The sequence below is a fragment of the Heptranchias perlo genome, chromosome 3 (genome assembly GCF_035084215.1).
Source record: "Heptranchias perlo isolate sHepPer1 chromosome 3, sHepPer1.hap1, whole genome shotgun sequence".
NCBI classification, from domain to species: Eukaryota; Metazoa; Chordata; class Chondrichthyes; order Hexanchiformes; family Hexanchidae; genus Heptranchias; species Heptranchias perlo.
This window is the reverse complement of record NC_090327.1, coordinates 43,466,226-43,481,088: the sequence shown is the minus strand read 5'-3', so window position 1 is coordinate 43,481,088 and position 14,863 is coordinate 43,466,226. Positions and strand designations below refer to the sequence as shown.

Below are 14,863 nucleotides of genomic sequence, written 5' to 3'. Positions count from 1 at the left end.
GAATGGCAGAAGGTGGACCAGCATCAGGGATGTCTGCTGTGGTCAATGCCCCAAAATTCTCAGAAGCTTCCATGAAAGTGATGTTGACATGGATAAGGGAAAGTGAAGAGACTATTTGTAACCCAAGACAAGGAACCCTAGAAAAGTGTGGTACAGGTAGTACGGAGGGGGGTGATGCAGGCAGTCAGTGACATATCAACCACTCCTTGAAAGACAGTATAGTGCCAGAAAAATTCTAATGACCTCACCAGATTGGCATGGTAGGCGAAGGTACCCACGCACATACTGTAATAATGCTGGAAGCATGACTTACCTCGAACCATCCATATCCACACGGTGGAACTGAAGAAATGAATAAAACAGTAAAAATAGACCAGATACTCAGCAATTTCCCCATGCCACATATCCCTCGCCTACCATTCCAAGGGTGGTGGTGCTTGAATGAAAAGTAGAGATTGCTGCATAGCCTGTATCTGAAATGGAATGGAATGCCAGAAAACACCTGGGTGTCATTCAACTTTTAGTAATTCCCAATTCTATGTCTTCTTGTTATTTGCAAAGGAAAAGGTCACTCACAATCGGTGGCAATGAAATGCCACAGGTGGAAGAAGGGCTGTCATTGGGTCCTTAAGTAGGAATGAGTGGGAAGTTTTCCAATTTCTAGGCAGACACATCGGGGAGCCAGTGAGCGATGCAAAAATTGGAAGAGAGCTGTCAGGTAGAGAAGAGCAGGGAAGTTCTCTCAGTGTCCTAGCCATCATTTTTTCCACAACCAATGTCACTAAAAAAACAGAATATCCAGTCATTTGTATCACTGCTGTTCGTGGAACCTTGCTGTGTGCAAATTGGCTGCTGCATTTCCCTATGCTACAACAGTGACTACACTTCAAAAGTACTTCATTGGCTATGAAGTGCTTTGGGACATCCTGAGGTCATGAAAGGTGCTATAGAAATGCAAGTATTTTCTTTCAAACTCCTGCAGGAACACTGTTTGCAATGACCTCTGGCCTTCACCATCTTTTGCTGCCTCTGTGATATTGTACTGGTCCCAATACTGCCCCTTTTACACAGGCTGTATTTTCTGGAGGTGAGAACTCAGTGCAAAGACAGAGAAACAGTGGAGACCACAAAGCTGCACCCCTCAGCCTTCATCTACATATGTTGGGGCGGATTCGGGGCAGGTATTTCAGAGTAATGGCAGAGTCAGCAAACGCAAATTGGAGCTGCCATGTTTGGGGTTAGGGGATTGGCGGAGGGCCTCTGCCACTTTTCCTCACCTGACCACCTATATACCACCCAAAATCAAGCAGATTTTACCAGGGAAATCCAGAGACTAGAGTCTATAATATAGTCTATAATACAGAATGGAATTACTAGGAACTTGGAGAAACATGAGTTAATCATGGCATTCAGAACAAAATTTTAAAAGGCAGGTCATGCTTAACAACCCTATACAATTCCTTGAAGAAATAGCAGAGAGGATAGATAAAGGAAATGGATTTTCAAAAGGCATTTTGATACGGTACGGTATAAAAGACTTATGATACAAGGAATTAAAGAGAATGCAGCCACATGGATAGAGAGATGGTTAGAGGGCAGGAATCAAATGGTAAGGGTAAATTAGAATTTGAAATAATTCTCTGCCACAAAATGTTGTTGAAGCAAAGTCCACAAATTCTTTGAAAAGAGATAGTTGCTTGAAAAGAGGACTATTAAAGGGTACGCAGAGGAGAGTGGGAATAGATTAGGTGGTTTATGTGGAGTAAAACACCAGCACAAGCTTGATGGGTCAAATGGCCTGTTTCTGTGCTGTAACATTCTATGGGGTCAATTTTAATGGAAAGGAAAATTGGATGGTGTATAAAACAGGCAACCGATCCGCTCCTGCTCATTTCCTGCCCTGTAGGAACAATTAAAATCGGCCCCTATGACTCTATGTGTGGATATTAACTCCGAGCCAGGAAGAGAGTGGGGTGAAGGTTTTTCGGACGGGAAACCCAGGTTTCTCACACGTTGTGACGATTTTCACAGTAGGACATCTTTTAAATTTTTTCAACAGGTTTCATGCCCAACAGCCAGCCAGATTGACAGGCTAGCTGCCTGTTGGGCAGGAAAGCAGCCGAGAAGCAAGGGTTTGGAAGTGGGGGAGGGCCGATCCTGGCCTCCATGCATTAAAAATAAAAATTTAGCTAACATGGAGGCCCGCAGCCTCCTTAAAAGATTTCACTGAATGGCCTGCCTCCTGAGATTGGGTTGGTCGCCCGCCCTCTGACCCACCTCCGATCTGCCTCCGTTAAACCCAGAAGTGGGCGTGTTGGAGCCAGGTTGCGGTTGCACTTCAAATTTTTGTCATTTTTACTTCCCGCCCGACCCCAGCCCATCTGTTCTTGGGGGTTAAAACTCCCCCCTATATGTTCCAGTATTTGAAAACTGTTACCTCTTACAGTGTCACTAGTAATTACATCCCAGCCACAAGGTTAGACTATAACGTGATGTTATATTTAAATCTGGGGTTTAATTAATCAGAAAAAGTTAGGAACAATTAAAATAATTGTGTCTTTCCCGTCCCTAGGCACTTTGTCAAGCTGAAACAGACCGATCGCAATCTTAGTGTCCTGTTAGATCCCGAGGTGAGATTCCAGTCCCATATCCTCTTCATCACAATGACTGTCTACTTCCACCTCCACCCCTGCCTCAGCTCATCTGTCGTTAAAACCCTCATCCATGCCTTTGTCATCTCCAGACTTGACTATTCCAATGCTCCCCGGGCCAACCTCCCATCCTCCACCCCGTGTAAACTTCAGCTGATCCAAAATTCTGCTGCCCATATTCTATCCTATGACAGGTCTCGCTCATCTATCACCCCCGTGCTTGCTGATCTACATTGTCTCCTGGTTCCCCAGCACCTCCAATATAAAATTCTCAACCTCATGTTTAAATCCCTTCATGGCCTGGCCCCTGCCTATCTATGTAACCTCCTCAAAGTTTACAACTCCCCAACTGAACCCTCCATTCCTCTGACCCTGGCTTTTGTGAATCCCACCTCTCGCCCCACCATTGGTAGCCATGCCTTCAGCTGTCTAGATCCCATGCTCTGGAATTCTCCACCTCTCAACCTCCCTCTCCTCCTTCAAGAGCCTCCCTCAAACTCACCTATTTGACTAAGGTTTTGGCTACCCCTCCTAATAACTTTTGTCTGAATGTGAAGCTCTGTGAAGTGCCATGGAATGTTTTTCTACATTAAAGGTACTACATGAATGTAAGTTATTGTTAACTTATTGTTCATTCAGGCAAGTAGGAGAGGCTGCACAGACCAACAACACAGTTCAAAAAGTTAACATTAAGTACTACCTTAAGAAAAAGTCTTGTTACTTTTCTGGTGTTTCACACTGCAGAACATTCAGCAAGGAACAATCATGACTGTATTACAGAGCAATCAGTGCAAAAATGTATCTGAATAGCTTTTAGCTGCTTTCAAATCCCATCATAACCACAAACCAGCCACACTCCAGGATGTCCTCCAGCCATATGACCCTGCACGCATCCTTTACTCCTCATCCCTTACTCCATCCAATGCACCATAAATAGCTACTCTTTCAGCAATAGGCCATGCCCTCTGGAACTACCTACCTAAATCCCCAAACCTCTTTGTCTTATAATCTGGTCATTGCTGTTTGAGGGATCTTGCTGTGCAGAAATTGGCTGCCGTGTTTCCTACATTACAACAGTGACTACCCTACAAAACAAATACTTCAGTGGCTGTAAAATGCTTTGGGACATCCTGACGTCTGAAAGGTGCTATATAAATGCAAGTCTTCTTTTCTTTCTTATATTTGCTTTCAGAGACCTCTGAAAAACTCCTCTCCTTGAAACCATGCTTTTATTCCCCGCAACTTTTTGCTTTTTCCTCTTTCTTTCCACCCTTTTCTCCACTCTGTAAGTTACTCTAAGGCATCTTCTGCATAGTGTGCAGTACAGGTACCACATAAATTTAAGTTGTATAAAAATATTGTATTTGGTAAATATGAGTACAGCATGCTATTGTGATTTATAGTGTGAAACTGATCTTGCAAATGGTGTTGTCTTCTTGGATACACATTGAATGTTAATTTACTGTACATGTACATTGTTACAATGTGTTGTATTTTCTGTTATGTAGTTTATATGTGTGATTTAATTGAGTTCTGCTGAAAAACTATATGATAAATAACTTGCATAAATCTTCCAGATTGCTGCTGGAATTGCTAAGGGAAGCAAAAGAGATTAGAAGTTTTCAAATCAAAAAGCAGACATTTTCATTTACAAGATGACCTGCATTAGAATCAGTTGTTTGGACCTACCTGGCCAAGATTGTCCCAAGAAGGTCAGAGCCACATTTTTCAGGAAGTCTGCAAAAAACACAATGTGAACCCAAGCAAAGAAGCCTATCACAGGAATTAGGATAACATAAATGAAGTACATGAAAGGGTGATTCATCTGAACAGATTAGCAACAACTGAATGAATGAGGGCCTTCCAACCAAGAAAGGCCATACGTCAGTGAGGATTCATTGAGGTTGAAAGAGTGACTTGATGCTTTGCATCATAGATGCTTTCATATATATGGTACAGCCCATTTTCTAAAAGATTACCTTATTATGGATAAATGTTCCAGAACCACACGGTGGCCGCCTCAAACAGGCGTAAAGCACCTGGTATATGCTAGTAAGGACCTATTGCCTATTTAAGGACCCCTCAGCAAAATTCATCAGCACCAGGCATGTCTGGTTGAAAAGACAGCTTAGAATTTCAGGTATAAGGATCCTGTTCTGAGATGGAGGTAGAGCAGTGGATGGAATGTGGATGTGCATAAAATGACCTGAAAAAGATTTTTTTAAAACTGGCACGTGGAACAGTGGAAAAGCTGAAATAAATTCATAGAGTGACAAAGAGACTGCAGAAAACAACAGGCTGTGCTGGTGGGAGAGTGTTCCACGTGCCACAAACATCCTGGGCTCGATTTTGCGATCGCGTTTCCGGCGGGTTCCCAGCGGGGTGGCCCCGAAAATCCTGATATCCGGTCACGTGACCGGATCGCGACGAAATCCCGGCCACTTCCGGGTACCGTGCTGACGTGCGGGGCTGCGCGTGCAAGCCCCGCTGGTGGGAATCCCGCAGGCAATTAAAGCCAGCGGGGTTCCACTTGAGAGTACTTAACTTGCTCGTTGTGGTCAGTTAATGAGCTGAAGCAGCTGTCAAAAGAGGAAGTGTGGGATTTTAGGTTCAAGGCAGTGAGTTTCCCACACTGGGGGAAACAGTACCTTTCCAACCAGGCGTGTTGCAGCCAGCAGCCTGTGGCAGGTGCCAAGGTGCGCTCCACGGGGGAGAGCCCTCACCCACGCAGGAGGCCACCGCGTCACATAGGGCAACCCCTGCCCTCCACCACCCCCCGCCAAGCCAGAGGACAGACCGACACGAAACCGCAGCCCCAGTCCGAGGACCCACCCACCTACCCTGCACAACCCCTCAGACCAACACCTGCCAGATGGGTGGTGCGTTGACATCGTCGGAGGACGAACAGGATGACCAGCCCCAGCAGCCTCGCAGTCCACGCCGTCCGCCTCGGAGAGGTGGGGCCCCCCAAAACGGTGCTGCGGTACACCCACCTGCACAGCAGGAGGGAGGGCAACCGCAGAGAGAGATGCGTCGCAGGAGGCACTACCCTCTGCACAGGGTGTACAGAGCGAGGCTCAGCTTCATGGACCTCTCCGAGGAGCAGTGCATACGGAGGCTCAGAGTCAATCGCCAGGTAGTCGCCGACATCTGCAGCCTCCTTAACGACGAGCTGCTCCCTGATGGACCAAGCAGCATCTTCCTACCTGTCGCCGTCAAAGTCACCACTGCCCTCAACTTCTTCGCATCCGGTTCCTTCCAGGGTGCCACCGGGGACATCACCGGGGTCTGTCAGTCCTCTGCACACAAGTGCATAAGGCAGGTCACCGATGGGTTGTTCCGCAGGGCCTCCCACTACATCAACTTCGCCATGGACGAGCGCAGCCAGATGGAGAGGGCGGTTGGATTCCATGCCATGGCCGGCTTCCCACGGGTGCAGGGTGTAATCGACTGCACCCACATCGCAATACGGGCACCTCCGCATGAGCCAGGGCTGTTCATCAACAGGAAGGGGTATCACTCCATGAACGCCCAGCTCATCTGTGACCACCGCCAGAGATTCCTACACGTGTGCGCCAGATACCCCGGCAGCTGCCACGATGCCTTCGTCCTCAGGGAGTCCGCCGTCCCGCCCATCCTGCAGGCACCCAACGCCGGCAACGGCTGGCTCCTCGGCGACAAGGGGTATCCCCTCCACACGTGGCTCATGACACTTCTGAGGAACCCCATCACCGAGCCGGAGCGTCGGTACAATGACAGCCACACTGCTACCAGGTCTACAATTGAGCAGACCATAGGGCTTCTCAAGATGCGCTTCAGGTGCCTTGATCGTTCTGGGGGAGCGCTGCAATACACACCATTCAAAGTGGGACGAATCATAGTTGTCTGCTGTGCCCTGCACAACATGGCCCAACAGAGAGGGGTGCCGCTGGAGGAGGCCCCATCCACACCCGCCACCCACATTGAGGAAGGCGAGGGCGAGGAGGAGGAGGAGGAGGAGGCGGAGGAGGAGGAGGAGGAGGAGGCGGAGGAGGAGGACGCGCCAGAGGATGTTGGACGACCCATGCGCCGAGCCGCGACTCACCGGGATGGTCGCCGGGCCAGGGAGGCACTCATACGTCAACGGTTCTCCTAGAGTCAGACACTGCGAGGCGCTCGCATCTCCTCATCTGCACATGCTAGCGGCCATACCGGCCCCCTCCACTGAAGAGTGCTGCCAGTAATCCTGCACCCACAGCAGTGTGCCCAATGGGTGGCAGCAGGTGTTCGCCGTCATGATGGCCTCCACGGAACGCACCTATTGCACAAGCCGCGGAAGAATGGACGAGAGGTGGCAGGAGTGGTGAGAATAGACTATTTAATATCTCGAATGTGACATTATATAAGAAAAAAAGTACGAAATAATAAACACCCTGGTGTATTCCCTTTGTGATTATAAGGCCTTTGCAATTCTTTTCCAGGAACCCCTACGTGGTGCTACCCCTGTGGCTCCAGCAGAGGTAGTGGCAGGTTGCTCGTCTTCTTGCCTTGACCAGGTAGATGCTTTTGGCGGACGGCCCCTGGGTTTCGGTGCCCGTGACGGCACCTCCACAGACTGCTCCTCCTGCACCGGGGCAGGGGCAGACTCGGCCACCTGGAGAGGAGGCACCATTGCGGGTACTGGTTGAGAGGTGGGCGACGGGTGGGACGTGGGGGCGCCTTGAGAGGCGTCCCCGCTTCCATGTCCCCGGTCACCATCATCCCTCTCTTGGCCTCGGCCCACATCACCCCTTCCACCCTGCTGGACGGCAGTTTGGATGGCATGTGTGAGGCCTTGCAAGGCCACCCCTAGTGTATCCCTCAGCCTGTTGATGGCGTCGGAATGTTGCTCACCCTGAATCCGTACAGACGTTGTCAGGGCCTGCATGGACTCGATCTGGAGCTGTGCGTGACGCTCGAGGGAGGCCAGCCAGTCCTCCACCACAGACAGTCCCGCACCTACCTGCGATACTGTGTCGTCGGTACCCTCCTGTGCCTGCGCCACCAATGCCCACATGCAGGAGGTGGACTCCTCCATCGCCTGCGCTATTGTGGACAATGCGCGCGGCACCTCTGCCAGTACCTCAGCAATTAGCTGGTGGCCCTCGACGACTCTCCTTTTCACTGGTGGCCCCCTGGGTTCAGCATCTGGGTCCGGCTGAGCAGAGCCTGGAGATGAGTGCTCCCTCCGTCGCGGACCCTCCACGGCTGCCCCTGCCACCAGGGTCTGCTCATGCTCACTCGTGCGCGGTGACTCACCAAGTGCTACCCCAACTAGTTGGCGAGGGGGACCCACCGAGGTGCGTGTCTCTGCGCTGGTGGATGGTTGGCTCTGATGTGACGATGCACCCTCAGAGACCGCCATGTCCTCTGAGGAATCGCCCTCCACGATCGCTTCACCCAAAGACGGACCTGCAAGAGAACAGAGGGCACTTTGAGGCATGTGGACCAACTTGACAGTGCGCCTGATGGCAGGTGATGAGACGGTAACTCGCGATCATGGGTGTTGAGTGTCAGCTTTCCCTTACCGGCCGTTTCGGCAGCGACACACTCGCCATCGGCCACCGACAGGCAATGTCGCGTGCGGGCGAGGTCGAGCGCCTCCACCTCTGCGTCGGTCAGCTCCACCACTTGCGGCGGCCCACCTCCGGTGCGTGCCCTTTCCCTATTGTTCTTGCTTCTCTTCTCCTGTGAAGGCAAAACACAGATGTGTGAGTGGGTGCGTATTGCATCGTGAGACGCATCGAGCATCGGTGTGATTGGGTTGAGCGTGGCGCGGATGGATGGGAGGAAGCGTGGGCCACGTGCCCATCCCATTGCATGGGGATTGGGGTGTGTGGTAGTGTTCGGGTGGGGTCAGGGACGGTGGGTACTTGCGTGCACGGCGAGGATGGTGAATGAGTGGCTGTGAAGATTGCTGATGGAGCGCAGTGGTGGCTGTGCAGGAGGGGGTTGTGATCTGCTTGGCGTGATGGTGGGGACGGGATGTGGGAGGGTGCGTTGGTGTACTCACCTTGCCAGACCTAGTCAGGTCATTGAAGCGCTTGCGGCACTGCTCCCAAGTCCTTGGGGTGTTGCCCCTGCTGCTCACCTCCGCCGCCACCTCTGCCCATGCCTTCCTGGTTGCGGCGGCAGGGAACTTACGTCCATCTTCTGGGAAGAGTGTTTCCCTCCTCCTCCTCACGCCCTCCAGCATCAGCTGCAGTGCCAGGTCTGAAAAACGGGGCGCAGCCTTTCCCCTTTGCTGAGCCATCGTCTCAAACCGCTTGCTTGTAGCAGGAGGGGCTTTGGGAGACTGCCCCTTTAACTTGAGCTCCTACATCGCGTCGACGGTACTGCGCATGCGCAGCCGGCCGGCACGCAGCTGGGGAGCGCAGAACCCGGAAGCAGGGCTTAATCGGTCCAATTATCCCGCGATCGCGTGGGGGACGCACACGATTAGCCGTCCGCGTTTTCCACGCTCCCGGAGGACCACCCGCTGGGAACCCGCAGGCCTGCTAAATTCGAGCCCCCTGTGTCGATGCCTGTGGCATATGTTACCATTGATGTCAAGGCCATCAGTTATGTTGCTGTGATACCACATAGCTGCTGAAGAGAAGGCAAAGCTCACGAGTAATCTATAAAATTCTATTAAATTGCAAAATTTTCATTGTATGTAATGATTATGAACATGGAATCAGCATGTTATTAATGGGATTAACAAAATCTACTGCATCTGTTGAATTCAACCTGCTATTAGCACAGGATGAATGAATTTTACTTTTGCATTCAATACAGGCATTCAAATTGGGGACCCAAACAAAATGTCTGTGTATCAGATGTATTTACAGGTTATGATTTGTCAAAGTGAATCTTTCTGAATTGAGCACAGGAGTTGATTATCTCTACATGCCAATTCAGGGATACTTCCATGCTGTGTGACTTTTTTATTACTTACAATGCAAAATAATAAGTTTGCAAATATCATGATTATGTACTCAACCTTACAAAACATGACAGACACTACTTAATTACATTTCCTGGGCATGATAGTGTAAAAATTCATATTTCTAATGTTCATATCCTAATGCAAACCATCAGTTTTGAAAAATGGAGGATCATTTCCAGCAGTTGATGCATATTTACCTTGTAGCTGGCAATAAGCCATATGAAAAGGACAGTGAGATGTACTCCTGAAAATAATTATTTTATCATTTTACCATTTTTTAATGTAAAAAGCAAAACGGTTGAAATTCTGAATCTGAGCTAATGCAAAGCCTTCAGGCTATATTGGTTTTGTACTCTTGTACCAGGGATAATCAGAAAAAAAGCACTCGGAGCATGCACAATACACAGTAACATTAGCCAACTTTTTACAGACCTGAGCTCTTGAATTCCATGGAAGCAGCTTAACAAGTGGCTCAACAGCATAATTGTAGATGTGTTCTGATTAGCTCTTCCGTTCAGCATTCAGTTGTAACACACCTGATTTTGCTGAAAACATGCAGAGCAAAGTTTTGTGTTCCTATGTGTTAAAAAAAAACTGGGAAAGAATTAATTCTCATTTAATACATTTGTTGTTAGCTAAGAGTAATTTCAGCCCTAGTGTACTTGGGGATGATTTAACAGTTTGGTCTAAAAAATGGCTTGAACACCTTCTCATGGAAAGAACATTATTTTGTTGAAATGGTAATAAGTAGCGATGATCAGTGTGGTGTTATTTCAGGGTAAAGCCTGTAGAGCTGAACCCCCACAACCAACAACTATTTCCAGAATTGTTCAGTATGTAATAATCTGCAACTACAAAAATTCACATATATCTGTTCTGGGGGAAAGAACTGAAAAATTGCATGGAACACATATATCTATGGGTCTGCAAAAAAATTTCAAATAGGCTTCATTAGTCTCAAGTCAACCTTCAATTTTGTAATGAAAACTATGAGAATAAATAGAGAGACGAATGTGACCTTGGCCTTCTTCAGAGAAGGCATTTGATAACATACCACATAATAGATTTGTTATCAAGTTTAAAGCCCATGGGATTAAAGAGACAGTGGCAGCATGGTACAAAATTGGCTACGGGACAGAAAGCAGAGAGTAGTGGTGAACGGTTGTTTTTCAGACTGGAGAGGAGTATACAGTGGTGTTCCCCCGTGGTCAGTATTAGGACCACTGTTCTTTTTGATATATATTAATAACCTAAACTTGGGTATAGAGGGTATAATTTCAAAGTTTGCAGATGACACGAAACTCAGAAATGTAGTAAACAATGTGGAGGATAGTAACAGACTTCAGGAGGACATAGACAGACTGGTGAAATGGGCAGACACATGGCAGATTAAAATTAACGTAGAGAATTGTGAAGTAATGCATTTTGGTATGGAAGAAAAACGAGAGGCAATATAAATTAAATGGTACAATTTTAAAGGGGGCGCAGGAACAGAGAGACCTGAGGATGCACATACACAAATCTTTGAAGGTGGCAGGACAAGTTGAAAAAGCATATGGGATCCTTGACTTTATTAATAGAGGCATAGAATACCAAAGAAGTTATGCTAAACCTTTTTAAAACACTCATTAGCCTCAGCTGGAGTATTGTGTTCAATTCTGGGCACCACACCTTAGGAAGGATGTCAAGGCCTTAGAAAGGGTGCAGAAGAGATTTACTAAGATGGTACCAGGGATGAGCGACTTCAGTTATGGGGAGAGACTGGAGAAGCTGGGGCTGTTCTACTTAGAATAGAGAAGGTTAAGAGGAGATTTGATAGAGGTGTTCAAGATCATGAACGGTTTTGACAGAGTAAATAAGGAGAAACTGTTTCCAGGGGCAAAAGAGTCGGTAACCAGAGGACACAGATTTAAGGTGATTGGCAAAAGAGAAGCAGCAACATGAGGAAACATTTTCTTACTCAGCGAGTTGTAATGATCTGGAATGCACTGGCCGAAAGGTTTGTGGAAGCAGATTCAATAATAAGTTTCAAAAGGGAATTAGATAAATACTTGAAGGGAAAAAATTTACAGGGCTATGGGGAAAGAGCAGGGGAATAGGACTAATTGGATAGCTCTTGCAAAGAGCCGGCGCAGGCATGATGGGCTGAATGGCGCCTCATGCTATACGTACTATGATACTATGAAGGAATGTTATTTAAACATTTGTAGGTTATTCTTTAAGAAACACAAATCCTACATAGGTAATCTTATAGCTAGTTGTGTGCCAAAATTCTTTCTCATTAATACAATATCTTTACTTTGTAAAATCTAACACATCCTTCTGCTACTGTAGCTGCTGAGAAATAACCCAAGTAATAGCAACATTTCTAACAAGCACGTAAGAAGAAACAGAAATTCTCTTTGTGAGGACAAAAGAGTCCTCCTTTGCCGAACAGATGATTTATATTCTCAAGTAGTAGAGTGTCTTATTGTGCAGGTAATTGCAGAAGAGCTTGACCTGGCAATGAGGTATTGTATCTAATCACCTGAGTCAAGGGAAGCAATAGAAAGGAAAGTAGAAGCCCCATCTGTCAGACTGTAATGATTGTGCTATTTGAAGGCAAAAAGGTTTGTCTGTAGCAGCTGGTATCTCTCTGAGTGACCTTTTACCATTTCTCTTCTTGCAGTCTGACAGATGTGTCAACTCGATAATTTCAAAAGGCCTTGAATAAATAACCAATTGTGAACAAGGATGACCCAAAGCAATGACAAAATGGGTGCATGCAGCGCATTATGGCAAAGAGCTCAAAACATTATAAAGCAAAGAGTCTTTTGCTCTTTATTTTTGGCTAAATGACTTTCGTGCCTACAGATCCGTTTTTTTTCTAGGAAGAAGGAATGTGAAGTGAATTGAAGGGTGTTGTGATGTGTTTGCCCTTGAAGCAGTGCTATTAGCTGGTCATAGGACTCAGGTGGTGTGTCAGAACACAGAATGGATTCTTGCTCAGACACACAGCCACAGCTGAAGAAGAAGACTTACCCAAACTAATTGGCTCTGTGAGTTATTGGAAAGCTGCAGAAAGGTGACTGCAATCAGGCCATGCTTTATAGAGCTTAAACCTTCTAAATAGTTGGAGAAAAACTGACATGACTGCCTCACACCATTGCAAGCACACCTGCTAGGGAAATGGGAAGAGCAATAAAAAGTTTGGAGAAGCCTTGTTGCCTACCCATCCTCTCAGATCAAGGAGGTTGCTTGGAGGTAAAAGTTCTTGAGGTGGCAAACCACAGCGAGGTTTGTATGATGTAGTTGTATCACACATTGGGAGTAATTCTGACTTTGGGTGATAGTGTAAAATGAGTGATATCGATTTAACCATCTATTATACATCTCTCCCGATTTTCATTTCCATTGACTTTAATGGGAGTGATGTATGACGGGCGGCTGAATCGATATCACCCAAAGTCAAAATTACCCCCATTGAGTTGACCAGGGATGTTAACTGTGCGTGAATTGTCCGCGTGAACAACTTGGACCTATGTTTTGTTTACAGCAGCTGATGTATTTTAGATATTTTTAAATTTAGTTTATGATCTTGACATTTGAATGGCCTCAGATGAAGCCAACTTTATGATTCTCTTAACAATTCATCTCACTAGATAAAATAGTGTGGCTATTATTAACCTATATTTCAATTATATCCATATACACATACAAATATACAATGATAAGGGTGCGGGGTATTGTCATACAATATCTTGTCAGACATCAATAAAAAGGGATTGTTAAAAAGGTTGACAATGTAAAACAATAAGTAGAAGTGATGTACATAAAATTAAATCAGTTGTTGCAGCATTCTAGTTTGCAGGGGCTAAAACAGTAAGACCTTGTGAATATTTTTGAGCCTCACAGTACGACTTCTTATGAAAGAAACGTTTTCACTTTAGCTGTGTAATTTATTGGCTATAAAATCCACATCAGTGTATTTTATATGCCCTGGCCGTACTTTTATAGATCCATTAAAATTAGACTTTAGTATTTAAAGTGAACTGCATTGAGGAATGACTGCAACATGTGACATTTTATGATGTAAGATATATGTTAAAAGGTAAAATGATCACCATGTACTTTTTGATTTTAACAGATTTAGTATACATTCCAGAAGGACTCAGAAGCAATTTGTTTCTTTATATCAACTTTATTTATGTTTTCATTCAAAAGGTTTTCAATGAATACAATAACTGAAGAAGATATTGTATCTGAAGTTATTAATACAGGCTATGTGTTCTGAAGCAATATAAAAAAAACAATCAGCCAAGAAAAGCTTGTTTCAATTGGGATTCTTTGCAGGAAGAACATCAGGCCAAAAATTGGACAAAACAAAAAAGCAGAATCAAATAAAACCTGATGGTTTCCTGTCGGAGTGAATAAATGCATATAATGTAGCACCAAGCTACAAAACAGAACAGTCCCAAGTTTGAGCCATAGTCTTTGTTGATATAATTGATTTGAGCCAGGGTCGCAGTAAAGGTGTTGCAACTGGCCTTGGGAGCCCTTCGGCTAATGAGGGCAGAAGTTGACTAGGACTCCTACTTTCAATAGCTATACAATGATCATTCTGGAAGGGTTCATGCAGGATCAGGCTTTACTGTGATGGCACACACAGTTGAACACCCTTTCGACACTTTGAAGGCTCAAGCGCAGACTAGGTACCAAAGGACAGCCACTTCCTGTGGAATTGTATCCCAGAATGAATCATCTCCTTCAAGAGAGGAATGGTTAAAAAAAATGTTTTTAAAACTTAGAAATTTGAGAAGTGCAGAGTTTTTATAGAAATTTGTTTGACTGCATTCACCTCAATTAGATCACCCCTTAATTTCAATACTCAAGGGAATACAAGCCAAGTTTATGCAACCTGTTCTCATAATGTAAACCTTTAAGCCGTAGTATCATTCCGGTAAATCTGCGCTGTATCTCCTCCAAGATCAATATATCCTTCCTGAATTGTGGTGCTCAGAACTGGATGCAGTACTCGAGATGGGATCTGACCAAGGCTCCAAACAACTGAAGCATAACTTCCTCCCCTTTGTATTCCTGCCCCTTGAGATAAAGGGAAACATTCCAAAAGCCTTTTTCATTACATTTTGTACCTGTGCACTAGCTTTTAGTGATCTGTGTACATGGACACCCAAATCCCTTTGCTTCTCTATAGTTCCTAATCTCTCACCATATAGAAAATACTCCGATTTGTCTCTCTTGGATCCAAAGTGAATGCCCTCACATT

The 14,863-nt window shown here is 46.0% G+C and overlaps 2 long non-coding RNA genes across 2 annotated transcripts in view; one reads left to right on the top strand and one right to left on the bottom strand.

The window, feature by feature from the left end:
- The window catches only part of LOC137313104 (uncharacterized), a 52,161-nt gene that overhangs the window by 35,182 nt on the left and 2,116 nt on the right, over nucleotides 1-14,863 (top strand). The gene's annotated exons all lie outside the window — the stretch shown is intronic.
- Nucleotides 13,972-14,863, bottom strand: part of LOC137313109 (uncharacterized) — a 123,397-nt gene continuing 122,505 nt past the window's right edge. The window contains exon 3 of the long non-coding RNA XR_010960989.1: nucleotides 13,972-14,341. This is a non-coding gene — a long non-coding RNA (uncharacterized lncRNA). The remainder of the gene's footprint in view (nucleotides 14,342-14,863) is intronic.